General features: G+C 51.3%; 1 long non-coding RNA gene across 4 annotated transcripts; it reads right to left on the bottom strand.

Moving 5' to 3' along the window:
* Nucleotides 1-5,858: 5,858 nt before the first annotated feature.
* LOC144246080 (uncharacterized) lies at nt 5,859-21,141 on the bottom strand. Of its 4 annotated transcripts, XR_014953518.1 has the most exons (5): nt 19,132-19,684; nt 12,452-18,386; nt 11,622-11,759; nt 6,777-9,115; nt 5,859-6,611 (listed from the first exon to the last, which is right to left on the bottom strand). It is a non-coding gene; the product is annotated as an uncharacterized LOC144246080 (long non-coding RNA). The 4 variants fall into 4 exon arrangements; XR_013339766.2 differs by lacking the exon at nt 5,859-6,611 and having other exon boundaries at nt 8,909-9,115; nt 19,372-21,141; XR_014953519.1 differs by lacking the exon at nt 5,859-6,611 and having other exon boundaries at nt 8,909-9,115; nt 12,801-18,386; nt 19,132-21,141.
* Nucleotides 21,142-21,269: the final 128 nt, after the last annotated feature.

Raw genomic sequence — 21,269 nt, forward strand, 5'->3', positions numbered from 1 at the left:
AAAACCTTTAGCTACAGGGGTGAAGTCACGGATATTTATGGCAGCTTTTCTTTTAAACTAGCAAATTGTAGCTGTGTTTCTCTGATGGGAAATATTTTGGAGGTTTTTTTCCCCTGTTACTGCTTCCTTCCAGCCCTGCAGCCCCTCGCTGATGTTGGAGGGGCATTGCTTCCCACAAAGATTTTCAGGAATATTTAACAAGCGGATGGATTGCTCGGAGCCAGCACTTTGGGAAGCCGTACAGGCATTTTTTTTTTTTTTTTGGTGTGGTTTCCTTGGCGCATCTCTTGCATCCATCCTTCCCCAAGCCTCCGCGCAGAGTTTCCAGCTGCTCCTCCTCCCCAAAGGCTGCAGGGATTTTCCGAGCGCCTCTCCCGAGCCCCCCTCTAGCGGCTGCTGCTCCGGAATGTTGGAATGTCGAGGGATGCGCCGCTCCTCCAGCCGTGCCAAAACCGGACCCTGCGCCGGAGACCGGTGGTTCCTGCGGGATGGGGAGCGGCACCCACAGCACATTTTCCCCCTCCTCAGCTTGTGGGGCTTCGGCCGCTCGGATGCCATTCCTGCCGCTCCTCCATCGGGATGAGCTGCTCGCCATGCCGCAGTCGCTGTCCCGATCCGCAGGGAGGGGTGGGAATGGGAAAAGCCGTGTCAGGTCAAGGGCGCTTCTCCTTCCCGGCGGTTTTTTGCCTTGCCAACAGTTTGGATTTATCCAGACCAGACATGCCAGGGGAAAAGCTGGCTTTATGTGAAATCTCATTACGGCCCCTCTGCATTTCATCATCCTGCAGACGCGCTCTGCTGCAGCATCGCTCCAGCAGGAATTGCAGGGGAAGCCTCCGCGCCTGGTGGGAAGGGAGAAGTGCTGCAGGACTCCCAACATCTCCACTTCTCCATTCCCTGTGGAGCTCAGGAATGACCCTGCAGCCCTTCCTGGGGTTAAACCACCGAACCTGGCACCAGCAGCGGGGGTTTCTGGCCAGCTGGGGGATGTTGTGCAGGTGATGGAAGATGGGGATGCAGGGGAACATTTCCTCCTGCTTGGGGACCACCAGAGCAGCCCATCTGAGCCTCCCCAGGGGGAATATCCAGAGGTGTGCGAGGCACTGCTCATCCGAGAGCCACAGACCCAGGCCTAAGAGAACAGGAATGGCTTTGGAAACCCAGGGTGATTATTTCAATGTAAGCATCACTAAATCTGCTGTTGATGCTGTTAACAAAACCCATCTAGACTGAATGGAGAAATCACTCTTGATATCCATGCCCAAAACTCTTCTTCCATGCCAAGAATGATTTCTGACTGATGAAAACTCAGGTTGTCACTGTCTTTTATGATCATGGATCTTCCCTGGGTTATCTTGGCTCCAACCTCAGTCTCAGGGCTGCTCCTTTGGCTAATTAAAGGACAACAATTTGTTAATTACTGACCAAAATTTTCAGCACTCATTGAGATATTTTGCATTTTGCTCAGCTTGACTATTAAAGTAAACTGGAGCCAAGAGGATTTGGAGCCCAGAAACTCCCTCTGGTCTGGGGCTGATCTCTCAGGGTGTTTGGGGTGTGATACAAAAAATGAGCACAAAACATTCACATTGAATATGGAAACCTCTATTTTAACACTGAAATGTGACATCAACAGCCCAAAGCATTCACATTGAATATGGAAACCTCTATTTTAACACTGAAATGTGACATCAACAGCCCATTTGCCACCTTCCAGCTCAGTTATTTCCCTACATCACAACCAGGGATTTATAGGAGGCAGACCTGGGCAGTAATTAGGATAATTTTAACTGGGATCTCAACTGGATTTCAACTTCAGGCTGGGATTTCCAAGCAGTGCTACAGGGGAGGAGGAGATCCCTGTCCCAAGGGATCTGTCACTGATGGAGCAGAAGATGCCAGTTCAAAGTGACAATCCCAACCCCCTCGTCTCTCCTGAAGGTCACTGGGGACATAATGGGTAGAGAACAGCTCCTTTTATGCCATGTGAGATATTTATATATCTAAAGGCTGCTGGTCACTGGGAAGCTGCCCAAGACTTTAATGGTTTAATTGCTGTTTCCTGTATGTTCCCCTCTCTGTTGTTCATCACAGATGACAATTGTGGTTTCATGTCCACGGGGCTGGGCTGGGTCTCCCTGGGAATCTGATCTCCTTGTGCAATTACTGCTCTTGGGTATCTCTGAGTATGTCCTTGAAGTCTCCCCCCAAATAAAATCATCCATAAAAACCTTATTTCCTGGTGGGAACTCCTACAAGATGATGTTGGTCCCTTTTTTACCCTGCAGTATAAAGGAGGGATGGAGCAGAGATCTGGACATCCTTGAAATAACCCATAAAACTGCTGGGGTGAGACCAGGATGGACAGGATGCACGACAAAAACCAGGGGTGGATCAGAAAACAAGCACATTTTGGGTACTCCGGGACTGTCTAGTGGTGCCACAGAGCTGCATTAGTGCAAAACAGGGCACAATTAGATCTCCTCAGACTTGCAGATAAATACACTATTTGCTCCACCCTGATATTGATCCTGAAATAAAACCATGCTGCACTCCACTCCCACTGCCATTATCTTCAACCCCAAACTCCCAGAAAACCCAGCAAGAAACCCCCGGATCACAAAATTGCTTCCAACTTCTTGATTGTATTTTTAGTGCTCTTTCTAATGTACTTTGGATTTGCCTTCTGTGGTGGTTTTTTAATTTTTTTTTTAATTTTTTTTTTTTTTTTTTTTTTTTTGGCTGCTTCAGTAAACTCAGCTCATCCCTCAAAGCTATTGGACACTGAGGTGTTTAAGAACTGAGTTTTGCCTTTGGGGCCAGAGGATTTAAGGAAAACAGCATATATATACATGGATATGCATTCCTACAGATATTTATATGTTCATAAAATGGTAAAATTACACGAGCTGGTGGCACAAGAATCTCTTTGAGAGGGTGACAAATCACCTACACCTAATGCAGCAGGGACTGAGGTGAGAGGGCAAAGGTTGGCTGGGCTCATTTGAGCTGATCCCTTGTGGGTTTGACACATGAACCCCCTTTCCATGTCTGGAAACACTGGGATACTCCTTGAATTTGGCCTGGGCTGCAGCCAAGGACTGGATGTTTGCTTTAAATCACAGAGGTTTTCTCTGCCGTGCTTTAAAAGCTGATCCCGGGCTCAAGTCGTGCCAGGATGAGTTTTACCAGTGACAGGAGGGAGAACCTGACAAAAAGGATTATAAATATTTCAGGACATTAAAAAAAAAAAAAAAAAACAAAGTTAAAAAAAGGAGGTCTCTTCTCCCCTGGGCATTTTAACAAAGGGGGTTGCTCTGGAATTGAGACTGTGCCCCTCACATACCTCTGGTTATTTCACCTCCTGGCATTTCTCCCCCAAAGCTGCCATTGGCACTCAGGAAATCTCCTGGAAAAAGCTGCTGGGAATTGTGTTTGTGTGGGGGGTGGTGCCACCTCTGCCATGGGCTCTGCTGACCCTGCTCCACAGGCTGCTCTTTGGGGAAAGGTCAGGGAGGGCACCAGGACCAGCTAATCCCAGCCCAGGGAGCTGCTCCCCTGCCATGGCATCACAGGAAGGATCTGAGCCTTCATATTTAATGCATGAGGAGGACCGGGCTGATCTTTTTATAGCTGGTGCTCTCAGACTTCGTTTTATTTTAATTGCTGGGCAATAAAGGGTTTGAAATTTGGGGTTGGGCCCTCAGGTTGGCAGGAGAGATCTGTAGGATCAAAATCTGGGTTTAGAGCTTTGCTGGAGCCAATTCCTTATCCTGAAGACCAGGGACCACTGGGGACCCTGTGGACCATAGAATTATGGATTGGTTTAGGTTGGAAAGGACCTTTAAAGGTCACCTAGTCCAGCCCCCTGCAAGGAGTTGGGACATCTTCAGCCACAGGGTGGCTCCTTGTCTGGAATATGCTGGAGTCAGGCAAGGAATGATGGCAGAATGATGATGGAATGGTGGATTCAAGATCCTTTTTCACGTGAGTGCTCCTCCAGCTTCCCCTTCCCTGAAACTAAAGGAAGTATTTTGGATTAAATTCTGATTTTGAGCTGTTAGGTTTTGTTGCAGAAGAATGGGAATCTGGAGGCCTGGAGCATACGCTCTGGTTTGCCAGTGATGTGCTGGCTGGAAAGTTTTCCTCTGTTAAATCCATGCATAATTCTCCTTGTACCTTGCTGGATTTGGTCACCAGCTTGGAGATCTTCTTGCACCATCCTTGAGTGGGTTAAAAACTGTCAGCTTTCCCTCCCCAGACACTGCATTGCCCTTTCTTCTCTGCTGATTTTGGCCTTGCTAATTTTAAAGTGAAATCCTTGAATCCCATTCAGTGCTCCATCCCTGGCCCATGGAAGGTCACAAGGCAGCTCTTATGATACAGAGATTTCTCACACCAGACAAATGAGGCAAGAAGGAAAGAGATGGGAATTGAGAGTTATTTTTAAGGGCATTTCAGGTGTCACCTCTCTTTTCCATGGTCTGCCAGTGAAGGAAGTGGCACACAGAGTCACTGGGATTTTAATTGTCATTTCCAGGTTAGCTGTACTGATGGACTAATGTTAGGGTGGAACACTAACACTAACACTTTGGATCTCACTTGGCCCAGCCCCAGCTGGTCCTTAACTATTGTTTTTAAGCAATTTTTTGCTTTAAAAAGGTTTTTTTTTTTTTTTTCCAAGAATGATGGGAAATACAGGGCTCTAACCCAGCCCCTTGTCCCAAGGCAGGATCGAGTGTTTTCTCCTGTCATTCCTGTCACCCATTTCTCTAACTTGGTATTCAAACCTCCAAGGAGCAGGGACTCCATCCTGGTTGCAAGTAATCCATCCCACACTAAACTAATCTCACAAGGGGGATCTCCTCTGGTAGCAGGGAAAACTCAACAGAATCAACAGAATAAACAATATTTATTTTATTGGCTGTATCAGTCACTGGCCCTGTTTTTGTCTGGGCTGTTTGGATCGTTAACTCTGGGCTAACGAGGGCAGCGTTAAGAGGATGCTGCACTGGGGATTGATAAGGAGAGAGGATGGAGAGGTAAATCCAGGTCCCTCCTAGGTCTGGAGTTAATCACTGCTGTAGGGCGCTTTCCCACTGCGACTCACATCCCATCACATCACTCCATGTGAACCAACCCCGGGCATTTCCCTTCTCCCCAGGAAAATGTGACCAGAGAAATTCCTCGCCGTACTGCAGAGTGGTGAGGGAAAGGAGAAGAAAATCCAATATAATGGGCCACAATATGGTGCTACCTATAAATATTTTGCCAGGAAAGGTATGCAACTGGTATTTTGAACAAATCCCCAGCCACAGTTTTAATAAAGTGCCTTTAGCTGCCACTCTGCCGTGTTTAAATCTAATTCCAGTTGTCAGTCAAATCGCTGCGTGTTATTAACCTATGGGCATAATTGCCTATTCCAAGTCTGCAGCTCTAAGAGGCTTTATGTATGATTGTAATAAATGAAATAACTTCTATGATTCCAACTCCTCGCTGAACACACTGACACTGGAAATTACACATGCACACGCATCACTTTTGTCTCTCCCTGGATGAGAGCTTCTCGGAGCGGCTGTGGCTGCATAGGAAGGGTGAGCAGGGAAATGACTGAGCCTTGCATTAGCTCATCCCTACAGCTGGTGCCACACTGAAACACTTGGTCTGAAAAGGCAAAAATCTCCATAAAAATAAGTGAGCGTTCATAGAATTGGCACCGTGTGCATGAACAGCAGAGAAATCCTCGTGCGCTGCTGTGGCCTAAGGGATTTCTACCAGATTTTAATCCCTAACCTCTTCCCTCCTCCCCACCACGTTGTATTTTGTTCCCGTAGGAGGAATTGATGCTGCAGGAGCCCTTGGCTTGTTGGTTTATTTTTCAGTGCTCACCAGTGAGGCAAGGGGAACATGAAATTCAAAAGGCAGAGGCAGCATTTTCCAGCCTTTTTCTGCTGCCAAAAAAACACAGCAGAAGTGAAGGGTTGCTGGCCACTAAAGGATGTAGGTGCTCTAACAGGTCCCTAAAAGTATTTTCTCAGCTTCTCTGGTTATGGCCAAACAGTAATTTATTGTTCATTCTGGAGAAATGAAGGCACTGGAAAGGCCTTAAAATCCCTTCCAGTGGCTAAAGGGCTCCAAGTGGAGGACTTGGGACAAGGGATGGAGGGACAGGACACAGGGAATGGTTTACCACTGCCAGCAGGCAGGGATATATGGGATATTGGGAGGGAATTCTTCCCTGTGAGGGTGGTGAGGCCTGACACAGGTTGCCCAGAGAAGCTGTGGCTGCCCCTGGATGCCTGGAAGTGTCCAAGGTCAGGCTGGATGGGGCTTGGAGCAACCTGGAATAATGGAAGGTGCTCCTGCCCATGGCAGGGGGTTGGAATGAAATGCTCTTCCAGGTATTTTCCAGCCCAAACCATCCGGTGATTGTGTGAGCTTATGAATCCATCCAATCTTGTTGAGGAGCTCTGAGCTCCTCCAACTGCAGTGCAGCCATGGGAATCTCTGTTCTTTCTTCATCCTCTGGAATATGGCACCTTGTGCATCAGATCAGCCCCGTTCCCACCTCGGGGGCTCCCTTTTCCCCATGTGCAGTGATTTCTTTGCCTCTGCAGAGCAAAGCAGGCAGGAATCACTCCAGGCACTGGGATACCACAGCAGCACCCCCGCCCCTAACCACAGCACCACCCAGGACCGTGAGCACACACAACTGTACAAGTGCCATGGGAACATTGGCCTGGCACTCCCAGCCGTGCAGGGAGAGCTGGACCCACCTTCCAGCTCCAGGGTGAGATGTGGGTCCCTTTTCTCCCAGCCTCTGCACCGGGCAAAGCTCAGTGGCTTTGCTCCTTCGGGTTCTCGCGGCCGCACCGCGCATCTCCGCAGCGCTGATCCATTGAGGCCTTTCCGCACAGCTCCTGATGGGAATTAACCTGATGGGAATTAATTCCTGATGGGAATTAATGCTCCACTCTGGGCATTTGGGAGAAATGTATTCTGAGGGGATGCTCTGAGATGTCTCAAGACAGGGTGGCCTCGTTGTGTGGAAGGATCAGTGAAGCGTCGTCCCCGCTCCTCAGGGTGCCACATTCAGCCTCCCTGTTTGACCCCTTAATTTCCAGTAGTGATGTCACTGAAATCCCTGCTCGTGGTTGCTCTGCCGGGCTAAATTTAGAGTGTTTGAGATGATTTGTGACTCTGTTGCTGGGGGGGAGGCGGGGCAGGGGGGGATGTCGGGGAATGACATGTGAGTCCTGTGTCATTGAGGCTCGTTTGGGCTCTAGAGACAGCGGAGAGGAGTGCAGAGATGACAGCGCTGTCCAGGAAGAGCAAGGAGGAAAAAGGAGATGGGACTCTCGGCCCTCTTTATAGTCTAACCAATTTAATCAAGCTTGTTGCTTAGCTGAGACATGAAGAAAGGATTTTCCCCTCAAAACCTGATTAGATTTCCCAATAAAACGCCCACTTTGACTGCCGCTGCTAGGAGATGTGTTGGCTTTTGGTTCATGGAGGTACACGGCATAAAAATAAACGGAAAAAAGGAGCTGGATGCTGCAGGGATATGAAGCAAAAGACCTTTCTACATGGAGACCATCATCCTGCTTGGGCTTGGTGAAGAGTGGGGCTGGCACTCGACAGAGATCTGGGAAATGAGGGAAACAGAGGAATCTCCCACATCTTCCATTCCACCTCCCCGCTGGAGCCGGAACATCTCCGGCCCAACCAGCACTGCAGTGGCGAGCGAATCGGTCAGGGGTGGGCGTGGGCAGGGAGAAATAAAACCGGCATAAAATTGCAGATGGAAGGATCTTTGCTCCCCACGAATCCTCTCCATCCACCTCTTCCCTCTGCCCACGGGATGGGTGCCCTGGGGTCCCTGCCCCTGGCCCTTTCTAGCACACGACCTTGTGGGCCAGATGCCCGAAGGTTATTTGGGGGCATTGCTGTGTTAATCAAAGCTGCTTAATTCCCCCCATAATCCAAGTGGGGATGGAGCCTGGCAGGTTCCTGCCGTTATGTTTACATCGGACTGCGGGTGAAGGGAGGAAGGAGGGGACAGGGAGGGAGGGGGGAGCTGACGTGCTTGGAATAAAACCGTGCCACCTCCTCCTCCATCCCTCAGCGAAAAAATCAAACGCATCTGTCCACCCCCCCAGCCCCCCCACGCCAATTCCCTTCCCAAAGTGTCCACCCTGAAGAGGAGGGGCCGCACTGCAGCTCATCTCGAGGGGGCAAAGGTCTTGGAGGAACCCCCGGCCTGATTTATTCAGGGCACAGCAATATTGCTTGGGATTAGTATTAATAAGAGCCTCCTGCCCCCTCCTCTGCATCCCTCTGGGCTGAGCCCGAGGGAGGCAGCCGGGCCCTGCCGGGGGGTTACCAGGCCTCCGGATGCACGGTGATGGCGTCTCTTCATCCCAGCCATTTCGCAAGACAGAAAACAGGTTGTGTATTTATTTGGGGTTATTTAGGTCTTGTTTTCCTCTGCCATGCCGCAGCTTTAAAAGAAAATCCATCCTGTTTGTGAGGGCTGGGTTCTGTGGGGCTGGCAGTGCCGCAGAGGGATGCTCGGCACAGAGTGCGGCATGGCAGGGATCTGCCTGCTGGGATGGGGGCAATCCCAAAGAGAAGGCGCCCCAAATCTCTTTCTTTTCCCCCCCCTTTTATTCACTACACGGGAGCCCTCTGGCAGTTCAGACTCTCCTGGAGGTCCAGGATGCAGTAGTGCCCACTCAGGGTTGAGCAGGCGACCGTGGGCTGCCGAATTGCCGGGCTGAGGTTTTTATTTTGGGGCGGATTTTAGCATTCATCCCCCACCTGGTGCTGAGTGCGGGTCCTTCAGGGGGGTCCTGCCTCCGCCGCCGTAAAGAGACGGGCGAGAAACCTCCAGGAACAAAGGAGAGGATGCAGGAACCCGCAAGGAAAGAGCTTTATTGGCATGACCCGACGGGCTCCTCGCGGCATCCGCACCGGCCGGGATGCGAGCCCAGGGAGGGACGTCCCAAAATACCTGCAGAACCCTCGGCGGGTGCAAAGAGGCGTCCCAGGGACCCCGAGCTGCTGTCAGCATTCCCAAGGGCACCATCCCAGAGGTGAGGCTCTGTGCACGGAGCTGCAAAGAGAGATGGGACCCCCCGCGCTGTCACCAAGGGCCCCCCAAATTTGGGACAGCTCTGCAGATGCCCTGAGGGGTGGGGGACTGTCCCCTGCAGTAAGGCCTGTCCTTCCCCAGTGACAGGCGCCTGCTGGGAGCACTGGGATGGGCCGGGATGGAGGGATGTGGGGTGGCCTCCAGCTGCAAAGAGAAGGGAGGGGAGGAGAGGGATGGGAGAAGGGTAAGGAGGTGAAGGGCCCCAGCAGGGAGCAGGGCAGAGCGGTGGTGATGACTACAAGGGTGGAGGGGAAAAAAAAAAAACGAAATAAAAATAAAAGCGTGAAAAAAGGAGGGGGAAAATAAACCAATGGCGTGTCGGGGGTGGAGGAGCAGCCCCTGTGCTGCAGGAGGCTCTGGGGGGCACCTGCTCCGTGTTAGGCCGCGGGGTCGCAGCATCCCTGCGGGGTCGCAGCATCCCTCCCGCCCGTCGCCTCCAGATTTTTTAAATTTTATTTTATTTTCTGAATAATTCAGGTGCCGTTTCTCCCCCCCTTCATCCTCCCCCCCGCCCTCCCCTCGGCTCCTCGCACACACACGCCTCTCGCCGGGGCTGTGTAAGGAGTATAATGAGGCAGCCGATGGGTAATTGGGATCTTTTGTAGGGAGGATGTATGGCTGGGGCAGCTGCTGGGGGGTGGGGGGGCAGCTGGGGAGGGGGGGGGACAGCATTACCATACAAAGGGAACAAATGACATGTTTATCCCTCCGAGAGATTTACGCCCGGCCTCGCCCTGCAGACACAGCGCTCCCCCCCTTCTTCTACCCGGCACTTTTGATTTAAATTATAAGGATTAAAAGGAGAGGGAGGGCGGAGGGGAAAAACACACAAACAGCCACCGGAAAAAAAAAATCATAATAAAGCTTTAAAAAATAAAGAAAAAAAGCGGCTTTGCCCCAGCATCCCATCCCCCTCCGCCGGGGGAACAGCGTGAGCCCCGGTGACCCCAAGACCTGCCCTTGCTTTTTAGCAGGGAAAAACCCCATCACTCTGTGGAGAAAAGGCGAGAGAAAAGGCAAAAGCACAAAGCGGCGGCAGCGGAGCAGCCCCGGGGGCAGCAGCCGCGTCCCCCCGGGGCCCACCCGCGGGGAACCCCCGAGTGACAGCTCCGGATTTCACACCCCGGGCGCCTGTGCTCTCAAGGACCCCGTCTCCTTCATCGCGGAGAGCCCCCCAAAGGCTGCCGTGCACCCCCATCCCATCCCATCCCAGCGCATCCCAGCGCATCCCAGCGCATCCATCCCTGTCCGCCCCCTCCCCGCGCTGCGGTGCCACCTGCGCCGGTGCGCAGCGCTGCCTGCGCGCCCCGCGGCCGAGCTCGGGGGATGTGGGGGGGGATGTCGGGGGGTGCGGGGGGTTCCGCGGGTGCGGAGAGCCGCGGGGCAGCCTCCGGCCTCGATGCTGGTCAGCCTCGTTCTTGGCATTCACCGCGTGCCTTAATTGTATGGACATTTAAATCAAGGTCCGCTGTGAACACGGAGAGAGGGGCCTTTCCTCGCGAGGAAGAACATAGAGAGAAGGAGAAGGGGAAATGGGAAAAGAAAAGAAGAAAAAGGGAGGGGGGAAGGAAGGGAGGGGGGCGAGGGACCCCGCGGAGCCCAGCCTTTGTTCTCCGCGCCCCGCGGAGGCTCGGCGCGCCCTTCCCCATGGGCGGGGGGGAGGGGGGGACAAAACCCAACCTAACACCCCCCCGACCCCTCCGTCGGAAAAAAAAACCCTCTATCAAATCAAAGAAGCCCCGGGCTGTGGGGTGGGGGGCGGCGGGGGGGCCCCGTTACCTGCCCTCCGTCTCTGCCCGATGCTGCCCGCTCTCTGCCGCCTGCCCCGAGCCCCGCCGCGCTGCTATAAGCGGGGGGGGTCTGGAGGAGCGCAATAAACCTTCCCCCGTTCGCCTGCTGCAGTCAATCCTTTCGCTCAGATCCCAAGTGGTGCAAAAAAAAGAGGAGAGGGGCCCATCTGGCTTCTCATCAGCTTTGTCAAGTCTTGCATACGCTAAAATGCTAATGACCTAGATAGCTCATGCAAAATGCAGCAGAGAGAGAGAGAGAGAGAGGGAGGGAGCAGCGAGGGAGGGAGGAGGGAGGAGGGAGGGAGGGGGAAAGGCAGAGGGAGGGGGAGAGCCCGGGTGCATCACCCCCCCCGTCCCCAGCACCCCCCAGCCCTCGCTGCCCAATGCACCTTGGTAGGTACGAGCCGGGCTTTGATTTGAAAGGTCACCCGGGTACGATGAGATGGGGGCGGGCAGAGCCCACGGATAAACCGCCCTGGCTTCATCCTTCATCCCCCCCCCGCCCCAGCCCTCCAGGGGGGAAGAAAGGGCGCGGGGGGGGCGGGTGGGAGCGCAGCCCCCACTGCATCCCCCCTCCCCCGTGGGGTGCTGAGGGGTGTCCTGTCTATCCAACCCCCCTCTCCCGGCCCGACCCCGACCCAAACCCGCCCCCCCAAGAAGAGGAGCGAAGGAAATACCCCCTGCGGCAGCCCCGCCGTGGTCCCTCCGTCCTGCAGCCGGTGCGGAGCGCGGCCAGGCGCGTAATCCCGCGGAGGATGCTCGGGGAGGCAGGGGGTGGGATGTGTCCCCCCCCCCCCGCGCTATGCAGAGGGGGGCTGAAAATCATATATATAAATAAAAAATAAATATATATATATAGAAAAGAAAAGGGAAGGGGGGGGCTGGAGCCAGGCCGGCGGCGGGAGCGGAGCGGGCGGCCGGAGGGTGCGGAGGGAGCGCGGAGCAGCCGGGCGGGCGCTGCGCGGAGCGCGGAGCTGTCAGCGGCGCCTTCTCATTTATCATTAGCCAGCCCTAATCTTGCTCGCTGTCCTCCTTCGGTGATGTTGATTCACTTTCCCTCCCTCCTCCCCCAGCCCCCCCCCCTTTTTTTTTTTTTCCCGCACACCCCCTCCCCGTAAAGGATTATTCAGCCAAAAAAAAAAAAAAAAAAAAAAAAAAAAAAAAAAAATCCCAGCTGCTGACTCCGTGCGCCGCAAACAAGGCGGCTGCAGCCCTCGCCCCCAGCCCCGCTTCCGCAGAGATGCTCCGGGTGTTGTCCGCAGAAATGCTGCCTTTTAAAACAAGGAGCGACCCGCGGGGAAAGAGCCTCCAGCCCTGCCCAGCTCCCCCCGCAGCCCCCCGCACCCTCCACCCGCTTTGGGGGGGCTGCGGGGGGGAACCCCCTGCCCTGGCCCCCCCAAACCCCGCTGCGGAGAAAGGATGCTGCAGAGCTGGGTGCAGCTTTGCAGGGGGAGAGAGAGAGAGAGAAAAAAAACCACAAAAAAGGTATTAAAAAAAAAAAAAGTACCAATTTTGGCCGAGGCTTCGCTTTCTCTCCCCCCCCTCCTTCACCCCCAGCACTGCTGGTTTCATGGCTACGCTACTGTAATTATGAATTCTTCTTCTTGCGACTCGCGTGTGTGCAGGGGCTGGGGGTGGCAGTGGCTGTGGCTGCAGCTGACATCACTGCAGTGGCGTGGGGCTGACAGCTCCCAGCGCTGCGCAGCCTGCAGTGGCTCCTCAGCTTTTTTTGCAGCCTCTCTGCTGACAGTTGTCAGGGAAAAGGAAGGGGGGGGGGAATAATAATAATAATTATAATAATAATAATAATAATGATAATAATCCCCAAACCAACCAACGAACCCACCCCATCTCACCACGTTCAAGGTGAATTTCAAGGAGAAGAGCGCGCTTTTTGTTTGTGGCGAGGAGCGCACGCCGTGGTTCTCTACGTGTCTATATCCAGGGATATCTACACATTCCCAGCATCACCAGTCCCAGCAGAGCACCCTGTTAGACCCTGTAACCTTGTCAGGGTGCTGCACAGCCTAACCCGGGCTAAAACCCCGGCTCAAGCAGGCTCTGAAGGCAGGAAATCCTTTATTACTCGCCGGGTGATCCGGTGTCAAGGGCATGTGCCCGCTCCTGGGATCTCTCTGCACAAGCCGCAGCTCCTGAGATCATTGAGCGCCGCTCCGAGTCGCAGCGCACGTCTCTTCCCTCCGTCCCTTCCCATCACACGAACACAAACACATCCCTTCTTTTCTCTTTTTCCCTCCCCGGTCGAGGCCTAGAAGTTGCTGAGAAAAACCCGTACGGAAGCGTGGGGAGGTGGTCGGTACCCTGAGTGCAGGGCTGGGTGCTCAGAGAGGGGCAGGAGCATCCAGCTCTGAGTAAGCACAAGAACTTTGGGCACCTTGGGGGTCCAAAACGTGTGGCTGGAAGCCTCTGGGAGCCTCTGCCCTTTCCCCTTAGTGCTGTCTCACAGTCCTACGGTTTGTGTTCCCATTGCCTTAATGACATTTCACTTAACGCATCAGATCAGAAGAGTTTTCAAGGAAATGCTAGAAATTAGCTGTCAAAAATGGTTCAGGAGAGGCACCAGCTCAGCCACAGAAATCTTTCCGCCTGCCCTTTATACCATCACCCCCCTCAAAGCATGACACAATATTATTAGCTTAAAGAAAAAAACAACCCCAAACCCTATTTACCCTGAGAGAGCAACTCCACAGTACACCTCCCCTGAGCCGTTTGCAATTCAAATAAGGCCTCGAACTGCACAGATTTTAAGGTCTGGCTGACAGAAGCCAACAGCCAGAGCATCCCTCTGAGACTGCCACGCTTCCAACCGCAGCTGGAGCCACGGGGCCACGCGAGCATCCGTCCCTGCCCCGCAGGCAGCTGCCCAGCAGGGACCGGGACGGGGTCACGGTGCTGCCTAATTCATCCCCTCCTTGGTTGCCTGCCCTGGAGATTTATGCAGAGCTGAGATGATTTATTTCAAAATAAATAGATGAGTTTCGTGGCAGGTTGGAGGTGAACGGTTGCAATTTCAATACTCCCCTGAAATTACTTCTGCATTTTTTTAAGGAACATTTATTTTTTATCTCTCTGTAAGACCTTTCCTTTTGAGGAGCCCAAAGCACCTTGAGAGCCTGCATAAGCCCTGATCCCTATGGCAATTTGAAGGAAGGAAATGCAATTCTCTCTCTAAGAGGGGAAACTCAGTATTGGGGGCCTTGGGGAGGTTTTGCCACCCATCCTTCATGGCTTCAAATGGAATGGACCCATGGATGGAAATTATGGGAGCACCAGGGGGACACAGACCCAGAACAGGGCTTGCAGCCCCCAGGGCTGGGCAAAATGGCTTTGTCAAATGGACACAGGGATTTTCTGCCTGATTTTAAGCTCACACGGAGCTGGATGTCACTTTATAAACCTGTGCTGGATTAAAGCTCAAAGGGCTCTCCCAGGACCTTTTCCATCTCACCCTCCTGCCTGCCGCCCGTCACGTTGGCCGAGGATATTTAAAGCCCGCTCAGAAATACATTCCCCTCCCTTAAAAACATCAATCCTCAGACTTAACCGGTGATCCATCCCCTCCCTGTGCACTATTAGCACATTAAGAAATTAAACGATAAAACTCCCAAAGATCCGATTGACTGGGATCGCGCCGCTCCATATGGCACGGCATATGTGTCCGGCCCTCGGCCGGGATCACCGGGATGTGCTTGGCCAGGCTGGGCTGGGAAAGGGGTTTCAAGGCAAATTCAGATGGATTTAGAGCTACTTCATTTTTCTTTTTTTTTTTTTTTCCCTCTCACGACATTTCAGTTCTCTGCTCCACCCCCAGCGCCAGAGGGAAAGCTGTGGAGGTGATGTACGTCCCTAAATAAAGATGCAGAGCCTGGCTTTGCTGGAGGAGGTCAGGTGAGGCTATTTAACACTTTGCAGCCTCCTCGAAGGCTTTAGAAAAGGATGCCAAACCCCCAAAGCCACCTCCCCACAAGCAGCTTCATGTCTGCTGGGGATGATGGCAGAGGTGATGCCGGCTGGATGGGCCCCTGCAGGTGGAGGGAAAAAGTCCCTTTCCTTCCCTACCCACCCCAGGATAAATCCCCTTGCAGCAAACAAAGGGCTCTGGGCCTCGCTGGGAGCTTTCCCTGAACGACGATGCAAAGCCTTTGGAGGCTTTTTCACCACCTTGGTGGAATTTAAACCTTTCCTTTAATTTCTTTCTGGGGCTCACTTGAATTGTTACGCACTGGGAGGTGCGAGGGGAGCAAAGATGGCACCTGGATTCCTCCTCGTGCCTGGCACTGCGGGATGGACGGGTGGACAGAGCCTGCACCACAAAACTTAGCTCTAAACATGACCTAAACCAGCTTAGCAGGGATATACATGGAGAAAGGGATTAACCCCCCTCGCTCCCCAGCCAGGAGCAACAAATCCCATTAACACCCCGTCCCTGGGAGGGGAAATTCCGCATCCACTGGTCCCCGAAATAGGGACCTGCCGCATTGACGGAGTTATTTATTTCAAATAAAGATCCCAGCCCGTGGCAATGTCTCCTGCAGAAGCTCCGTGGTGAGAATTAGGGATTTTTGTGGGAAGCTTCGGCATCGCTGTGAACCAGCCTGGCCGTGTTACCCTAGTGCAACGCCTGTGCCGGCTGTTCACCTCCTAAATAGTTAATTCCTGGAGACTGTGAGAAGCTTAAATATATATCAGGATCAGATGCAGTCACCTATAGCTCCCCTTTCTGCAGGATTTCTCAGGGTTACTCAGAGAACTGGGAGCAAAATTCGGTGAGGGGGGTATGAAAAATATCCCTCTGCCTGAAAAACCTCTCTCTCCCCCAAGTAATTTGATTTAAAGCAGGGGAATTACTCACCGAGGTGATAGGTAGGAACCATGCAAAATATAGTGGGGGGAAAAAGAAGCTGTTAGAGACAACAGCAGGAGAAAAACTCAGTTATCTATGGTAACAGTCTGGAGACTGATTTATCCAGCGTATAAATAGAGCGGGAGAGGCTTTCGCGCTGTAGACGCTCCGATGGGGAAGTGAAAGTTGATTTTACCCTCCCCTTTTGGGTTCAGCTTGAGAGGAAAACTTCCCATTGATGCAGCAGCTCCACGGAGTGAGACACGGCACCAAATTCCAGAGGAAACGGGCCCAAACTTTCTCCCCTCGCCACCGTGCTGGGCGCAGCCGTGGGATGCGATTCCAGCATCCCCCCCTTTCCCCACGTAGCCATTCCATCTTAATCAACATCCCAGCTCTCCTCAGAGCTGCCCTCTCCAAGCCCCCAAATATTATTGCTTTGTTTACTACTGGGTTTTATGGAGGATGAAAGCTGATGGACCAGATCCCTCTTCCAAGTATTTAATTCCCTTTCATACTTTAAATAATGTTGCTTCACCTACTGGCTGTAGAGATTAAAAAAACCAGCAAACAAACCACCCCAAATCTCTTGTAGTCCATGATTTATTTCTGAATTTTCCTTGGGGGGGGGGGGGGGAAATCATCGAAAGGTCTCCAAGCTTCAGGTTTTAAAACATTCATCGTATTTAGGCAAAATCTAGTGGAGCAAGCACAGGGAAAAGAGGGAAGATGCAGTGTCATGTTGGAGCCTTGTTCAGCATTTTGAGTAGTGTAACATGTTTTAGAGGGAAAAACGTGGGGCTGCGAGGGAGATTTCAGGGCTTGTCTTGGTTATACCTGGAATGTTCATCTTTAGGACCCACAAACCCCATCGTGCCATTTGTCCCCCTCATGTTCGGTGCCTCCATCATTTTAGGACAATTTGAAGAACTGATGAAACCCCCAAAACTCCCTTTGCCTTGCTGGGATTTGCTCTCTGTTTTCCAGGCTGTTCTGCCAGAGCAGCAGCGGCTTTGAAATCCCGTCGCTCCCGTTTTTCCGGCGGCATTTCCCAGGGAGTGCATCCCCCTATTGTCCCTCAGGTCAGCAGAGAGCCCCAGATCAGGTAAAGTCCCTTTTGTGCCGTATCCCACAATATCCACGTCTGCCTAGCGTGCGTTTCCCCAACGCAGATTCCACTGGCATGGAAGAGCAGATGGCTCAGGTAGCGGATTTAAAGCAGTCCCAGCCCACCCCCAGGCCTGACCTATATCCAGGATGAAGGAATGGATGCCAGGAATACCTTTGCTTTCCCCTATGTCCATCATTCATCTCTGGATTTTTTTTTCCCCCTCCCCATCAGCTGTCAAAAAATAAAAAAAGAAGGGAAAGGGTAAAAAAAAAAAGGAAAAAAAAAGCAATACCTTCCTGACTGATATTTACACAAGTAAATATTTTTTATGTATATACAGTCAGTATGAAATGATTTTTAATGAATTATCTGTGAGTGAAAACAGTTCTGTAAATCAGCAGGGCTGCAGGCAATTTTTACCATATGTCGGCTCGCATTTGTATCACGGAATTTGTTGTGGCGAGGACGAAATATCTGCTTTTCTTTCCTTGCTGATGTGCTAGAATTAGGATCTACATAACTCAGTGCGTTTAAGCAGGAATATTGTCTGGTTTTATTGGACTATTATTAATGCAAAGGAGGCCGTACCCTATTCAGCTCTGCACACCCAGCCAGCGAGAGCTGCACGGGAGCAGGGAGAAGCTTGAATTACATCAAAAATCCCTATTTTTCTCCCATAAAGCATCCTTCAAACCTTCCTCCAGCAGGTTTCCAAGAGTAAATCAGCAACTCGCACAGCAAAAAGGAATATCTGTAAAATATAAGCTATGCTCTGCTCTGCACATCCATCCTCCCTTCCCCCTCTATAAAATAACATCTGAATTCCTAATGGCAATAAGGATGAATTACTTAATGTATGGAGGGGGGGCTCAGGCTAAAAACACATCCCAGGATAATGCTGGGCTTTAACAGCACTGTATTTACCCCTAAAGCAAGGGGGTGAAACAGCAACCAGAGCCCCAAAACTAGGAATTGACACCTCAGACTTTTCAAAATGTAGGTGAAAACTTCTGCCTAATTCACGGTAGGAATAAATTTAATACATTGCTCCTAAATTCAGCTACTAAACCAAGACAAAAAGCAAAGGATGGGTGTGTGTGTGTGGGGAGAAGTTTAACACAAAACCAAACCAAAATTGTTATGAATATCACATATTCCTGCGTTCTGGGGATTTTATTTCAGAGCTGTTAACACCGAGGAAATGTTTGAATTCTATTTAATCAAACAGTGTCGCAGGGAAGGTCTCCAGCCTGATTGTCCGTCGTTTATCCGGGGCTGAACGGGAAGGTGGGGGATGTCAGGGAGGGAGGGGAGGCCTCTGGGAAGAGTGGTCCTGGATCTGCACCCCGAACAAAGAGAGGTCACCCCTGTTTGTATCCGGGTCCTGCACATCCAGGGATTTGCCACTGGCTTCAACGGGAACAGGATGCTTTTCCTTTTGCCCACAGGAATATTCCTGGATGCTGCCTAAAGCAGGGGTGGGGGGGGGGGAAAGGGAGAGAGGTTGAAATTTATTTTTTTTTTTAAAGAGAGAATAAAAATCATAAATAATAAAATACTTCAAAAATCCCAAAGACAATTCCTGCCTTTCTGCCCCTGTTGTCACCCCCTCTCCCTCTCTGCCAGGCCAGGATGCAGCCCCGAGCCAGAGGACGGCAGCGATTCTGTAATGACGTAATGCTGAGATGGAAAATGTCATAACCATTTGTCACCAAACGCCCCGTGCACCCAGATGAAGCAAACAGTGTGAGACTGACAGGGCTGATGAAAAACAGCACTTAAGCTAATTTTTTTCTCCTGCTAAACTCCGTTGTGCGCTATGCAAATCTGATTGCAAAAGTGGGACATTATCAACACTTTAACGCTAGTTAACTTTGGGAGATGATACTCAGAGCAATCAACATAAACTTAGCATACAGTAACTTAAATAACAAAAATGTTTCTCTGCTGCTGCTCCGGCGCTGGCATTTGGATCCAGGCATGTGATGGATTGTGCCGTGCCTGGGAACAAATTAAAAATACAGCGCCTCAGATCACTGGTGGCAGCAGCGGAGAGGAACGGGGTTTAAACCAGAATAACAATAATGGCAATTAGACACCAACCTGGCCTGAATCATCTCTGCCCTGCGAGCAGTTATTGATTATTAATAGGCTCATATTTGCTTAGAACCCATCCCTCATCCCTCTGGTTCCCACGCCAGCCAGAACCGACCTGCTCCTGACGAATCCACATTCCAGCAGCTCTTAAATTTATCAAGCTCCTCAAAATACTCTTTTCCCCCCCACTTAAGGTCCAATTCCTAATGCCTGTGAGAATCGCAGCTATCCTCTCCTTTTTCTCCTGGAAAATAAATTTCTTTTTATCCCTCGGCGAAGTGCGTTGCAAACCCTAAAGGTCACCCTCCCAAAGAAAGGGAGGATAACCCTCAATTTGTTATATTTAAAAGCTCACAGCGGTGGGAGAGGTGAACTGATGGAGAGGACAGGACGAGTCTCCCTCGTTAGCATTCCCCCCGTTCCCCCGCAGCAACGGGGAACGATAATAACACCTTAATATCTCCCAGCGGGGCTCAGAGGAGCTGGAAAAATAGGATTTAGGGTGTGAGCTGGGAAAGAAAATAAAAAAAAAAAAAACCCTACGGCCCGCGCTGCAGCTGGAAAGTTGAAGCTGGATTTTGTGTCGCGGTGGTATTGATTGGGATGTTAACAAACCCGGAGCGCGCGGAGCAGAGGGAGGCTGGATCCCAGCCAGCTCCTGCTGCTGGCCCGGGCCTGGAATGATGCCTGCTCTGATACGGCAACTACCACTTCCCCAGCCCAGGTCTGCCCGGGGTTTCTCCTAAAAATGTTAATTAAGGCTCACACGCTGAGCAAATTGCAGGGAATTAGCTCTATTTTGCATATGCAGAATTAAGGTGTGAGGAGAAGCACCTGGATGAGGGTGGCCCAGGGAGTCCACCAAGAGCTGAGCTCGGTGTTCACGGTCTGAGCCCTCCGCTGTGGCCTGAGCCTCATCTGGTCTTCTCCTGAGCTCATCATACCCAGTTCATTAATGGAACACAGGAATTCATAGTAATTATTGGAGAACCACAGAATCATGGAATATCCTGAGTGGGAAGGGACCCATGGGAATCATTGATTCTCAGCTCCTGGCCCTGCAGAGACACCCCAACAATCCCACCCTGTGCCAAGACAGAGGTTAATGGGTTTGGTTTCCAAATATGGACTCGCTCATACTGCAGAATCTTACCTATTTCCAGAAGGTCTCCCATTTCCATGTGCAGAACATGCAGTCAGTTCTGTCCCCATTCCTGTTCTCAGCATTTTCTTCAGCTGAACTAGGTGTTTATAGTGATGTTTCAGGCACAATTAGAATCTGCTTTTATTTGTTAAGACTTTTCCCATTACAGCACAAATCCCAGAGGTGCATTCTTCCTGTCACTACCAAAACTGCAAATTCCAGCTCCGTGGAGAAAATGTCCTTTCCCAAAAGGGATAAACCATTGTCCATTTATGCAGTATCCCTGGCTGAACCCTTCAGCTGTGACCTCCATTTGTTGGGATTAGCAGAAAAAACAATGGCACCTTTTCCAAAATTCAGGAGACACGCCAATACTTACAGAGAGATAAGAAGAGCACCAGTTTACCATGGCCAAGGAAATAATTATAGCCAAGGAAATATCTTCCATCTTGTGATGGCTGACTGCAGAGATGCAGCAAAGTGCAGGGATTTTCTCCTTTTGGAAGTTAGAGAAGGCATTTTGTGGATGAAGAAACCAAAAAGGATTCTACTGGACTGGGTTTGACACCAGCTTCATGGAGGATGGGCAAGGCTTGCTGCTGACAGCATCCCACCAGAGAGTACAGAAAACCCTTCTTAGATAGTTCTTCAGGGCTTAATTTATTTAAAAATAGAAAAATGTGCTCCAGCTCTTTGATAGAGTGAAAGAACAAGGCTTACACAACACCCGAGTCTTCCTGCTCAAGGTGAGGTGGGATTTACCCCTTCAAAATTCAGGAATGTTGTTGCCCAGTGCCAAAATCTGCTCCAAGGTGTCTCTGAACCAGCAGCATTTTGGGGGCACCAAGGGAAGGCTGCACATGCACCCCATGGTGACAGCTCCCCCACCCCAAAGACAAGACCTGATGGCCAAGGAAAGAGAATCTGGAACTGGTTTATTTATTCCTGTAATTTATCAATCTCTTAAAGTGTCCAAGGCCAGGTTGGACAGGGCTTGGAACAACCTGGTCTAGTGGAAGGTGTCCCTGCCCAGGGCAGAGGATTGGAACAGGATTTGAGGTCCCTTCCCACCCAAACCATTCCATGATTCATGGCAGGGGGGATCTGGG

Source organism: Lonchura striata, chromosome 3 (genome assembly GCF_050655825.1).
Source record: "Lonchura striata isolate lonStrDom1 chromosome 3, ASM5065582v1, whole genome shotgun sequence".
In the NCBI taxonomy this organism is placed as follows: Eukaryota; Metazoa; Chordata; class Aves; order Passeriformes; family Estrildidae; genus Lonchura; species Lonchura striata.